The sequence below is a fragment of the Acomys minous genome (assembly GCF_964271855.1).
Source record: "Acomys minous genome assembly, chromosome: 8".
In the NCBI taxonomy this organism is placed as follows: Eukaryota; Metazoa; Chordata; class Mammalia; order Rodentia; family Muridae; genus Acomys; species Acomys minous.
In genome coordinates, this window is record NC_140489.1 from 35,613,612 (window position 1) to 35,627,996 (window position 14,385).

At 44.6% G+C, this 14,385-nt stretch overlaps 1 pseudogene across 1 annotated transcript; it reads right to left on the reverse strand.

The window, feature by feature from the left end:
* Positions 1–356: 356 nt before the first annotated feature.
* Positions 357–1,553, reverse strand: LOC311603898 (small ribosomal subunit protein eS17-like; annotated as a pseudogene). The gene is made up of 2 exons (XR_014783652.1): positions 1,145–1,553; positions 357–1,105 (listed from the first exon to the last, which is right to left on the reverse strand). The product of XR_014783652.1 is annotated as a small ribosomal subunit protein eS17-like (transcript).
* Positions 1,554–14,385: the final 12,832 nt, after the last annotated feature.

The following is a 14,385-nucleotide window of genomic DNA, read 5'->3' on the forward strand; positions in this document are numbered from 1 at the left end:
AAAAGGAGACAATGCGGTGAGGTCAGAGCCAGCAGACAAATGGAGTGGGGCTGAGGGAAGTACTCCTCTCTTGGAGGCAGCACTCAGTATACCAAGTTGTAGCACCAACTCCAGTCCCTTCCTTCTTAACATATTCTTGTATTCAACTCTCAGTTTCCTCATCACTGCTTTCCTCCTTTCTTATTCCTTACCCTTTTCTGAGTTCAAGAAAGCCATGTAGTGGAAACTAAGAATGCAGCATCAAAAGTCAGTGGTATAGCTCTGAGGTAGAGCATGTGTTTAGTGTATACAAGACCCTGTGCTCAACTCCAAGTGCCAAAAAAGAGATAGATAGATACATAGATACAATAAGAAAATAAACGAGTAAATCAGAATGTAGATCCTAGAATCAGATTTCTTGTATGGGAATTCTTTTTGTTTTGTTTTGTTTTCAGGTTTATTGAAAATATGACAGAACAGATTTAAACAGCTCCACGTGGTGTTTTGAAATTCATCCCAGCTGTAGGCCGAGTGACCTGCAGGTTGGAGAGATGCCAAAGTCCAGAAGCTTCAGCATTTCCCTGGTGTCAGGATCAGTCTCAGTGATCTCCTGGTCTAGGGCTGAGACCTCAGGAACGTAATTATCTTTCCTCTTTCTCTCCTTCCTGCAGCTTGATAGCAATACCTCTCACAGGACCTCTCTGAATCCACTTCATCAGATGCCTGACAGAGCCGGCTGTCTTGTTGCGGAGCTGCTTGCTGAGGATAGTGGCGCTCTCCTCCCACACGCGCTTGTTGTTGTGGAAGTCATTACCCAGACGCGTCCAATACGTCTCAATGATGACCCGGGTTGCCTTTGCACTCTTGGTTCGAACGTGGCCCATGTTGGTGGGTGTTCATAAAAGAGGAGACAGGCAGCACACTGGGAATTCTCAATTTGAACCCCAGCAGTGACTTCTAAAACATTACTTCGTGTTTTTTACAGCTTCAGTTTCTCACTACTAAATCATACTAAGAATCGTGTCTATCTTCCTGAAAATTTTTTTAAAGTAATGTGGATCAACACCAATAATGGCTGCCTAAGCTTTCTTCCTTGTTGTTGCTCGTGTACACGCATATGCACATCCTACTGTGGGGGATGCACATCCTACTGTGGGGGATGCACATCCTACTGTGGGGGATGCACATCCTACTGTGGGGGATGCACATCCTACTGTGAGGGTGTCTTCGCCAATTGCTCTCCACCTTATTTAATGAGACAGGGTTTCTTGCTGTACCCAGAGCTTGCACATTCTAGAGAGTCTATATCCATTCTTTCCTGAGAACCCCATCTTTGCCTCCCAAATGCTCCTTTTGCAAGTGGCAGCCATGTTTGTCTGGTTTTCATGTGTGCTCTGGGAATCCAAAATCCCTGCTCCCGGGGCAAGCACTTTATCCCAGAGCCTTCCCTCCAGCCCCATCTTCTCTATTCATTCTCTTTTAATTGTACCTTCACTCTCTTCTTCCTTGCTGTATTTCAGAGTCAGAGACGCTAGGAAGCAAGCAGGGTGATGTACATGGAATTAAACATTCTACTGAGGACCGGAATAGAGCCCGTTCAGTTTCTCTGCCTCTCTTCATTTTAATTGAAGTATTTAAAGGATGCTATATGAATATAATTAAGGCAGAGATGGAAATGCACAAAGCCAGTTGAGAGGAACACATATGTGGTACATATGCAAGCAGAAGAACGAATGTTCTGTTCTGTGTAAAGAAACTCTCGGCTATTTCTAACTTCATCTTGGCCTGGTGTGTTCAGTTAGTTAGTGTAGTTTCTGATGAAATCAAGACTGTGGCTTAGGTTCCAGAATGCAGCGACCCTATTTTCACTGTAGACCTACAGCTGCTCTTCTGACCCTGACCAGCCACCGGTAGCTAAGTGCCTCAGAAGGCTATAAATTGTAAGAGGTTTAAAAGGTTTAAGCCAGTGGCGGTGGCACATGCCTTTATTTAATCTCAGCACTCAAGAGGTAGAGGCAGATGGATGTCTGTGAGTTCGAGGCCAGCCTGGTCTACAAATCAAGTCCAGGACAGCCAAAGCTACACAGAGGAAGTCTGTCTTGAGAAACGCACGAACAAAAAAACCACCACAACAAAATGAAAAGAAAAAAGAAGAGGTTAAAGCAGAGCAAACCTTCCACTTTTGGAGGGAACAACACAACAGGAGGTATACGCTCTTTTGTGGATGGGTGTCAGCATACATAACCTATGGTGGTACCGATCTTCATTGATTGCATTTGGAATTACCTAGGAGACTCATATGCCCTGCATCTGTCAGGACATTCCTGGGAGGATTACCTGAGGAGAAAAGACTTAGCTTGAATATAGGTGATGTTCTCCTTTGGGCTGGGAGCCCAGACTGGGTAGAAGGAGAACGCTAGATGAGCACTAACATTTTTCTCCCACTGCTTCCCGATTAGCATCAAGGACCAAGCCACTGGCCACCATGCTTCCTAGCCATGGTGAACTCTAGTCCTCTCAATGATGGCCACAGAATCTTCTCCCTTAAGCTTCCTTCTGTTAGGTATTTGTACATAGTAATGAAAGGCCTAAGGCATCAGTGCAGAATTAATGGAAAAACAGTGGGTAAAGGCAAGTTCCACAGTACTCTAAACTCTAAAAGATTGCTACACTCCCTATCCTGTGTGTGTGTACAGGGCATTGGGATTCAACGGCAAACCCTTGTATGTGGTAGACCAGTACTCTATCACAGAGCTACACCCCGAGCTCTGTTCCTGTCTTTAATGTCCCAGTTCGGCCTCGAGAGCACATGGAGGATGTCCTCTATCCACCTGGATTAGGACGATAGCAATGCTTCATACGGGAGCTTCCCGGCTCCTGTTGTTTCTCCTCGTCCCAACATAGCATCTCTCTAGTAGCAATATCAACCAGCCAGGAAGCTGGAATCAGAGCCTGAGTGGGCTGCAGCCCAGCCCTGGTCTTCCAGATGCTAAAATGGCTAGGAGGGTTGGGGTTAGAGAGAAGCTGAATTTCTAATCCAAATGGAAGAGGACACTGTCCACGTGCACATGCACTCTATGACATGGGGGCCATGTTGGTGTGTATATGCATTCCCCAGCAAGCTAATGCCTTCAGTGATCAAAGTGAGCTTTCCCACATTTACACAAAAATCCTTGTCTTTTGGGACTGTATGAACCTTAACAGCAAGCTAAACCAGACATAGTATCATAGGCCTGTCATCTCAGCACTTGGAAGGGAGAGGCAGGAGGATTAGGTTTGATCACGTCCCCTGGATGGGGAGGCCTGGTGGCACTCAGAGGAAGGGTAGCAGGCTACCAAGAAGAGACTTGATAGCCTATGAGCATATACAGGGGGAGGAGATCCTCCTCAGTCACAGTCATAGGGGAGGGGAGTAAGGGGGAAATGGGAGGGAGGGAGAAATGGGAGGATACAAGGGATGGGATAACAATTGAGATGTAGTATGAATAAATTAATAAAATATATTTTAAAAAAAAGTTCAAGGCCAGCTTCGTCTACATTGTTGGTCAAGCCCAGCCTGGGTTACATTAAGATCCTATATCAAGGGCAAACCTTTGTATGTGGGTTTGGGGAAATGGCTCAGAACAAATGGAGAAACTGAGTCCGTGTCTACAACATCTATGTGAAAAGCCAGCTGTGGCTGTGAGTGCCTGTAATCCCAGCACTGGAAAGACAGAGCCAAGAGGAACCCTGGGGTTTGCTGGCCAGCTGTCTAGCCAACTGGTGATCTCTTTAGTGAGAGTCTCTGTCACAAGAAAACAAGTTTGGGGATGTTACTGAGTTAAAAACCCACTTCAATCTCAGACCTGCCCACCTACTTATCCATGTGAGCAAGCGAATATACATGAGCACACACACGACGGGGGCGGGGGGGGGGGAACTGGGGGCTGGGGATACAGCCCACTCGGTATAATATATGCTTTACAAGCAGGAGAACCTGAGTCACATTCCTTTCACCCCAGTAATTGGCAGATGGGAGGCAGAGACAATAAGATCCCTAGGAGCTTTCAAGCCAAGCAGCCTGGCACGTGCAGCGAAGTTCCAAGCCAACTGTCTCAAGGCAAAATGTAGAAGTCACCTAAGGACCAATACCCAAGGTTGTCCTCCAACAAATGCATGGTGTTTACACTCACCCACTCTTACATGTGCACACACATGTGTGTTCACACGTATAAAAAGAAAAACGAAAAACCAAAAATAAAACAACAAATCTTTCACCTCCAGTGCGAACTCTGCTTGGTTTAATGGTCTTAGGAATCGGGGCCTTGACTGGTGAGAAGGCTCAATGGTTAAGTGCCTGCTGCTCAACTGTGAGGGATGGAGTTCACACCCCCCAGAACCCATGTAAATGCTGGATGGGGGTGGTGGCTTGCCTGAAATTCCAGCCTTGAAAGGCAGAGGTAGGATCCTTAGAGCAAGCTAGACATGTACACATACACCTGCACACCACACACACACACACACACGCACACACACACAGACACACACACACAAACACACAAACACACACTATTTCATTATAGTACAGACCTCATTTTATTTCCTTGTTTACCTGTAGTGGAAAGCTTTGGTGTGTTTGTTTTAATCCCAGGTGTGGGATATAGAGATGATTCAGATTGTCCACAGCAGCAGACTATTTGCCTTGTATGTGCTCTGAGAGGGGCTCTTTGCCAGCTGCAGACAGTTTAATTCTGAGGACTCTAGAGAGGGAATAAATGCTAAAGCCAGGAGAGAGACAGGGGGCTCTGAGAAAGAAGAAAGCTGCTGGTGCTTCCCCTCTGCTGCTCCTGGTGCTTCCCCTCTGCTGCTCCTGGTTGCTGTTGATGCAGTTTGACGAGAAGTTGGAGAGATCCTGAAATGAAGATTGGACTTGCCCCAAGGAACTCGACGACCCTAACCAGCAGGAAGTAGTTAAGGAGAACTCCCTCCCTCTTTCCCCACTAACCTTTCTCTCCTACCTGGTGTCTCCTACTTTCTTTCCTTCCTACCTGGTGTTGGAAGGGATAAGGGGTGGATATAGGAGAAAGAGACTAAAACAGATTTTAAGAAGTGCGTGCCTACCTTCACCCACTGGTGGACATTTGGGTTGCTTCAACCTCTTGGTGTTTGTACATCTTTGAACATGGGTGTGAAACAATTCGACCTCTTGCTTCTCTTTGTTCATTTGTAGTGTGTAAGTTTTTCCAAAGGGGACTGATGAACCACATCAACACTATTCCAGCTAGAATGTTCCTTTTTGTAGAACATGTCTTTGGCTTCCTCTAACTTAGTTGTCCTGGTCAGAGAAGATGCACAGAGCCCTTCTTAATCCAACCATTGTTGTCAAGGTCATTGGTTTTGACTTCCTCTGGGGGATCTAAATAGCAAGAAGCACCTGAACATTCTTTTCTTTCTTTCTTTTTTTCTTTCTTTCTTTTTTCTTTCTTTCTTTCTTTCTTTCTTTCTTTATTATTTTTATTTTTTGGACATTCTTTTCTTAAAATAATCCACATGGGTTTAGACTTGGAGAGTTTCTGTATCAGTTTATCCCATGTAATGTACCACTAGGTATTCTTTCTCTCTTGGCTTCTTGGTCTCTTGTATGGAGAAAATTGGGCCCAGTTTGAAGCTGACAAGTATAAACAATAGTTTAGCAACTTTGGCTCCTACCTAGCTTGGGTTGGATACGACCCTCTTCTAGTTGTACTGTACTTGGCAGAGACCTCTTACTTCCATGTGCTGTGCACACATCCTCTCTAGACAATGTGCCTAGCAACACAAGACCCCCCCACACACACACTTGTACTGAGCTACAAACACACACCTCTCTCTAAATAATGGAAAACCTTTTTCTCCACTAATGACAGTTAAACTTAGACAGATCCTAGTCCATCCTACTCTTGTCCCATCTGGGTAGAAAGATGGACAGGCCTAGCTGTCCTGAACTGGCTTGGGATGCATGAGCAATAGGACAAAGCTTTCTCTTCAGGTGGACTTTTAGGGGAGAATTCTCTATTTACCATCTCATACCTATGTAGATGTATGGGAAGGGGCATATAGAGAAATGGTTGCGTGGCTTAGCTACCAATAAAAATAAAGACTCAGACCTCAAAAAGAGACCCAGGAAATGACCTGGAGGTCTTTGTGCAATGCCATTCACATGCCCACTACTCCCTTGTGGCTTTATAATATATATCCTGTGTTACTTCGCAATCTATGTGGCTTTTATTCCACTCCTGATAAAACATCAAGAATGTGGAGATACTCAATCCAGATAGTGACCCCCCAACTACTGGTAGCACCTAGGTATGCTCACTGCTGGCTACGTATGCAAGGGTGTCCAGCCAACCAGAGCAGGAGCCACTGAGTGAGTTTGCGGATGCAAATAGATATGTATCACCAGAAATCACATCGAAATAATTGTCAGGTTGAAAGGAGGTGGGTGATTCTTTATTTTTCTCCTGGATTTTAAAGTTGGTCCTGTTTTGTAGCTCGATCGGACCTCAAAAATGGCAGTTCTCTTGCTCCAGTTCCCCCAGGTGTGTGCCAGGTGTGTGCCAGGTGTGTGCCAGCACGCCCAGATGGGAGTGCCTGCTTCTTCCTGTCCCACTGGAAAATGCCATTCTGAGCTCCCGTCCTTGTGCACACGTATCCTGCAAGCCCCTTTCTTCTCTGAGATGGTGGATGTGATGGAGATGCTCACCTATGGGTCCACAGGTAGAGTCTACAGACCAGAGACACCACTGAGATGAAGCGAGGGAAAAATCACGTAGGTGAACATTACTGGGGCTTCATCCTTTAGCCTTCATCTTAAATGTCAGTCTTCCATCTAAATTGAATCACCCATTACACACTTTCTTGGAACCCCAGGCCTTTTCAAGTAGCACTAATGAAAACTTGGCAGTTAATCGATCTCTCCTTTTTGATAGGCTTTCTACTCTTGGCGTTGAGAAAGCTTTGCGTTTTTATTTCTCCCGTCCCAGCTGAGCCTTCTCAGCATTAGTTCACTGGCTTCCCATTCCACCCCTCGATCCTGAAGTGTTACCCACCCCCATTCCATCTTGGACTTTTCTCTCTGGGCTGACTCTTGGGATCTCACCCAGGTTCACACGGCTAAATACCTCCTCTATTCTCATGGCCTTCCAGCTCACATCTCTGGACCCCACCCCACCTATGCAGGAGTCTGCTAGACTGCCCACAGAAGGCCATTCAGGCTAATAGGGCCTAGCCCAGGTCATTCTGCCTCTGAAACCAGCTCCTCTGTTCTTCAGTGGCAGTGGCATCTCCCCCCAATGGCTCAGTTAAAACCTTGATTGCATCTGGGATCCTTTTCCTTCCTTGTTCACTTGTAATTTATTGGCAAGGCCCGCCAACTCCACTTTCAAAATGTATCCATAGCTCACCCACCTCTTACCACCCTATTTGCCTGAGCCGCTGTCACATTCTACCTGGGTTATTGCGACAGCCTCCTCCTTACAGACGTGACTTCTGCCCTTGGTTTCTGGCAGAGAGAGTGATGGTGTGAACATAGGCCAGATCATTTGATCCCCTGCGGAAGCTCCCTCAGGGTTCTCCTTTTACAGCCTCAGAAGAGCCAGTTCTCTCCCTCCCTCCCTCCCTCCCTCCCTCTCTCCCTCCCTCCCCCTCTCTCACTGAGTCGGAATCACCCAACCTTGGTTACACATTCCCTCCATGCTAAGAAACTGTGGCTTTCCACTGACTGCTTTCTTTTCCCAGATGTTCTACACGGCCACAGGGACAGGGCTAAAGCAATCGCTTCTCTTAGTCTTTACTCATAAGACACCTTCTGGATGAAAGTAGTTCATGTCTATAGTCCCAGCATTAGGAAGCATGAGTCAGGAGGACCATGAATCCAGGTCAGCCGGGGCATTGTAGCAAGAGCCTGTCTTTTTTTTTTTTTTTTTAAATATAAGATTTATTTATTTTAAGTATGAGTGCTCTGTCTGCATGTACACCTGCAGGCCAGAAGAGGGCATCAGATCCCAGTATAGATGGCTGTGAGCCACCCTGTGGTGGCTGGGAATTGAACTCAGGACCTCTGGAAGTGCAGCCAGTGCTCTTAACTGCTGAGCCAGCGCTCTAGCCCAGCAAGACCCTGTCTTAACAGACAAAAACAAAACAAAACAGCAACAACAATAAAACAAGACCTCCACCTCAAGGGAGGTTTTTGGGCCTTTCTGTCTGAAATAAACCATTCTTTGACCATTTATAATCTCCTTTTAAATTATATGTTACGTATATATGTGAGTGCCTGAATGTATGCATGCTCACCACATGTATGTCTTGTGTCTGTGGAGGCCAGAAAAAGATGTCATGTCTCCTGGAATTAGAGTTATAGGCAGTTGTGCGTCACCTGATATGGGTGCTGGGAACAGAACCAGAGCCCCCTGGAAAGGCAGCAAGTGTTCTCAACAACTGTGCCCTCTTTCCAAGCCCTAAACTCTCCTTTCTGATTTAGTGTTATCCCCTTGGGATTTGTAAGTATCTACTATGTAGTTTTCATATTCATTTGTCTTTCATAAATCCTTTACGATAGGGTTTCCTATTATTTTGAATATGTTATCCCATCACCTCTGATATATATTATCATATTGTTGGCCTTTAATATTCATATTTATTGAGTGGCAGCTTTTTGCATTCTCGTGACCAACTGAACAGTGTTTCCAATTACCCATGTGAGCGCCACAAGGAGATCCAATACTGAGCATGATTCATCCTAGTCTTCCTAGGTCTGAGCAGAGGTCCCAGTGGGTCCTAGTGAGTCGGTAAGTGGTTTATTTTTTAACTAAACAATTGGAAATAATTAGCAGAAGGAATTGATTGGAATGGAGCAAGATTATACATAGACAACCCTACGGCTACAATGCTGTGCAGACAGCCTGTGCATGAGCCTTAGTGTCACACAGGGTTCCGCTGAGAGTCATTCTTCACAGACCCCCCACGCTGCGCGCACCCCCCCCCCCCCCAGAGTCTTTTAGGTCAAAATACACACAGTCAAGTGTACATGGAGTGATGTGAAACTGAGCTTGGAGTCTGGTTTTTAAAGTCAACATGGAGGGCATACTTATGTATAGACAAAGATCCAGTGGACCCTCTCATGTTACCCACATGGTAGAGATCACACCATTTTATGCATTCTGTGCCATCTCAGTAAATTCAGCACAGCCAGCTTTCCCTCTAAAGTTTAACAGATGGCTTAGCCTGTTTCTCTGGTTGAGAACCAGATGAAGTCGTTGGCTTGAATTTAAGGGCCATATTGTAGGAAAGGGCGGGGGTGTGCTACATCGTCATGTGTATATTCATCTGGGTTTTCTTTTGCTGAGCATATAGCTGAGTTCAAACAACTTAAATGTTTGTGTACTGTAACTGCATTGTGCCATTTGGTATGGTGATTGTTGTCAGGCCTCCTTCACGTTTGTCATAGGTGCAAGGAGATGGAAAACAACCCTTTTGGAGCCATTGGCACAGTTGGCTTGACGACTAGAAGAATGTCAACCATAATGATTCTACAAATGTAAAAAACAATCAGTCTAAACTGTACACAGCTTGTAAATCCCTCTAAAAGGAGGAACATGTGTACAGTGCCAACTATATGCTGAGTGTAGGCACTGTGTGTACATGTTGTCTCTTTGGAGTAGTTCATAGCAACCCTTTGAAGAGTGTGTCAGAATCCCTGCCATCCCATGGTGATTCTTTGCAACATCCCAGGGAGGCGTACAGGTTTGGCCCATTGCCTGAGAGAATACAATGAACCCAGTGTCTGATGAAACACCCTTCTCTTCTTTCCTGGGGGTGTCTTTTCAGTCCACACAAGTCTGCCTTGCTGGGATGCCTGGAGACCTTTTTGTCCACCTCACTCAGCTAACTATAGAGTCTTTATCTAGAAAGAAAACAATGAGAATAAAGTAACTTGATCCAAGAGTTATGCATTATGGTCCTTGTTTTATTGGTAGAGTTGGGAAGTTAAATTGCACTTTCACGGGAACTTACGAATTACCAGCCAAAGGGTGGAAGGAATTGTGGTCACTTTCTATGCTTCTCTCTTGAACACATTCTTTACTTAGTGGCCTAGTTTCTACCTTGAACAACTCTTTCCTTCAGTCAGCTTTCCCTGGGAGGGCTCCCACCAGACCACCATTGCTTGGAAAAAACAGACTGGAATATTCCATCTCCCTCACTTTGTATTCTTCCTCCTGTTTTAGGTTTTCTTTTAGCTTCATTAGGTATCTTTTTTTTTTTTTTTTGCCACTTCCACCTCACCTCAAATCATATTTAACTATTGACTATACCCTGTGTAGCCAATATTTATGTTTTCTGATACTTCTCTTTTGTCTTAGTTAGTTTTTTCTTGCTGTGAAGATACACCATGACCAGGGCAAGTTATAAAAGAAAACATTTAATTGGGGGCTTGCTTGCAGTTTCAGAGGATGAGTCTATAACTACCATGGCAGGGAGCATGGCAGTGGCGCAGTAGCTGAGAGCTTACATCTTATCCAAAAGTTGGAGTTGGGCAGCAGAGTGAGGGACTAAGCTTGGTGTGGGCTTTTTAAACCTCAAAGACAGACACATCTCCTGTGACATGGCCATACCTTCTAATGTCTTCCTGTAGTGAGAATTTTGGTATCTTTAACAACACAGATATATTATAAGAATATATTTTCATTTTATTTATTTTTTTTTAATTTTTAAAAATTATTTTATTTTGTTTCTTTTTTTAACGTATACATTTATATTATTACACTTGAATAAAACAAACTACATACAGCAGGAAGAACCATGAGAAAACCATGAGTTATATAAATGTTACATTCAGAGTGATTTGGCTATTTGTATTTGTCAAACTTGAAGTAAACATCTTTCCTATCTTGTTGGGTCTAAATTTCTGAATAAAAATCAGTATCTATCATATCTCATCTCTATTAACTTAAATCATCTATCATAATCCAAAAATAGATCTTATCCCCTAACGATTTAAACTTGACTGTAAGACTAAACTATCTGGTCTTCAACCCCATCAGAGACTTGAGAAGGAATAAAACTTAAATGCCTGAGCTAACCAGAAGTGCAGGTTAGTAGCTTCCAAAATGAAAAACTGACTGAGACGGTTTAAATCCCAGGTATGAGATATGGGGCAGCTTTGCAGCAGCTGACTATGATTTGCCTCGTGCTCTAGCAGGGGCATGCTCCTGCCTGCTGCAGATAGTTTCTCCAAGTGAGTGACATTTGGAATTCTGGGGACTTCTCAGAGGGTATATAAATGCTAGGGCCCCGAGATGTGGGGTGGGTTCTTTTTTGATTTGTTAAATAGTCGTGCACAAAAGCAAGATGATGAAGAAGAGGAAGAAGAGGAAGAGGAAGAAGAAGAAGAGGAAGAAGAGGAAGAAAAGGAGAAGAGGAAGAAATTAGGTATCCTAATAGTGTAGATCAAACTTTCCCCAAGTCAGTGTGACACCCGAGTCAGCAGGAAGTGGTCTAACAGTAACATCATCTTCTTTCCTCTCTATCTTTTTTCCCTCTCCTATCTTGTGTTAGGGAGCTGAAGGGGTGGAAGAAAAGGGCCAGGGAAGGGCAGAAGAAAAAGAAACCCACAAAGTAGCATACGGTGACTACATCTCCCAAAACAGTCCACCTAGTAGGGATCAGGCACTCAAATATATGAGCCTATGGTGGGGTGGGTGGGGGGCATTCTTATTCAGACCACTGCACCATACCTTTCTTTTTCTATCTTCTCTTCCTTAGGAACCTGGTTCATCCCACCACTGACCTCTGTGTTCACAAGGAACAAAGGACTCCCAAGTTGTCCACACTGACAGCGACAGAGAGGTGTGACATTTCTGTAATTCACATTCTTATATAACAAAGGTGGATCTTGGGATCTTTCATTGGCTTTCCTCATGGGACCCCCCTAGTAAGTAGCACAGCTGAGCACCGAGTCTGGGACTGTCATTGGGCTCCAAGCCACCTACTGGTTCTATTTCATCCCACTACTCTCTGTAAGTAGCAACATTTCCTTCAGTGTAGGTATCGGGCAACAACAATGATGAGCCATTGTTAAGTAGTCTCACGTGTGAATGAATAGTCCTCAAGCTTTGTGTGACTGGGTAGACTCTTGTATGAGTCGCTACGTGGGTCTGGAAGTATGGTTTTGAGAATGGGAGCCAGACCAAGTGAAAGAGTTTCCCCTCAAATCATCAACAGTATGAATTACAAATGCTCGGTCTGTATACAGAACCATGCAAGACTTCAAGGAGACGAGATCATCCGATCAGATGACACTTAAGAGACTGTATGTGCTGTAATAGGCAGGGCACCTCTTGGCAACGCAAAGTACACTTGCTAAGTTGTCCAAGCACTAATCTTACAAAAGTACTGGAAAAGTTGGAAAAGAAGAGCGTAGCTGTGTAAACCCAGCATGTGGGGTGAGGAGAAGAGCCACGTCATGGCTGCATGGAGAGTAGGGACATACCCCTCTCTCTACTGAAAGTGTGGTCTTCAGTAGAGAGAAGTAGTCAACCATGGTGACCCACCAGGAATGGACACAACAAAACACGTCATTCTCTCTATTCCTGAGGATGCTGTCAGTTAGCCCCCAGCAGAAGGCGTTCAGTTGCCCAGACATATAGGGCATGAGGAAAGCTAGAGTGCCTCTCAAAAGACAAACGAAAGAATGTATTGTAGATTGGTGCACTGTTTAAGTATATTTTAGGTCACAGATTACAAGAGTAAATGGTTTGTCTAGTAGCCTCCTTATTATGCAGTATCATTTTTATACATCATGACGTCCTTTCATTAGGTTAGAGTCAACTGCAAATGGCACACATGAAATATTGAACCAGACTGACTTTCTGGCTCACACTAAGGGAGCGACAGTTAAGCTAGAGAGGTGGAAGGGACACATTCCAGGTGGCCAAGCGATGCTTTTGTTCTGTCCCTTGTTGTACAGCTTTAACTCCACTCACTTAGATTTTTCTCCATGCCCAATTCCATTGTTTTAAAAGTCTCTTATTTTTTTTTCCTCTCTCCTTTCTTCCAAAAATAAGGACACTGCTGGACTCACACGTCTTTTCACACATGCTTGGGATTACTGAATCTGGTAGTGTTTCAGGAATTGTTTTCCTTTTCTTTTTCTTTTTCTCTTTCCTCTCTCCAGAGGGGAAAACAAAAGGGTAAATATGTGGGGAGGGATTGGACCAGAGCACTGTATTTCTGGAATCGGAAGCTCTGTCTGGGTTGCAGAAGTCACTGTAGAGAAGCAATGTGCTCAGGGACTCCCAGTCATCCAGGAGGAATGTTTTTTCCGTTGTTAGACAGGTTACTACTCACCAAAGATACTGCTTTTCTCCTCAGAGATCATATGGGTAAGATGTGACAGGGAGATGTGACAGAGTCACACAGCACTGAGCCAAGGAGGCAATGGTAAAATTTAAGGGAAAGGCAGAGACAAAGAGGGAACTGACCTTCGGTCAGGACCCAGAACATTCTCTGGTCTCTGGCCTGAGCATATAGCTCATGAAAGGCTCATCCTTTATTGCTCGGAGTCTGTGGGACTGGGTGAGCCAATGTGATTTCCATTTTCACCCAGTGGACAAAATAAAGATGGGTTTTGTATAGACTGAAGGAGCCAGTTAATGAATGAACAAGACATTCCTTTTGGATTCTCCTCTAGTTTGGAAGTGTGGGTTTAAGTGCTGGAGCACTGCGGGCTGTCTCTGTGCACAGGACAAACGGACCTGTGTGTGCCTGCCTCTGCACTTCTGCATCGGTACTCCCAGCATTGTGAGGGATCTGCAGGAACATTCTCCCTCTGCTGCGGTGTTTCTTAACCTCCCTAACTTTGTGACCTTTTAATGCGGTTCTTCATGTTGTGGTGACCTCCAACCATAAAATTATTTGGTTGCTACTTCATAACTGAAATTTGCTACTGTTATGAACTGTAATATAAATATCTGATGTGCAGGATATCTGATATGCGACCCCTGTGAAAGAGTTGTTCGACCCCAAAGGGGTCACAACTCACAGGTTGAAAAACACTGCTCTAGAGGCTACTGTGTGAAGCACAGATGAGACTGGGAGGTAACTATGGTTCCTACCCATGGTCTTTCTTCTTATAGGCATTTCAATGTACTTGTAGGTTCTTGTGTGCTCTCTGTCTCTGTCTCTCTCCCTCCCGCCTCTCTCTAAAATTAATATGTGAGTTGAATGACATTCCCATGAAAAGATATTGAAGTCTCACTGGGCAGTGGTGTTGCACATCTTTAATCCCAGCACTGGGGAGGTAGAGGCAGGCAGATCTTTGAGTTTCAAGTTAGCCTGGTCTACAGAGTGAGTTCCAGGACAGCCAGGGTAATACAGAGAAACCTTGTCTCA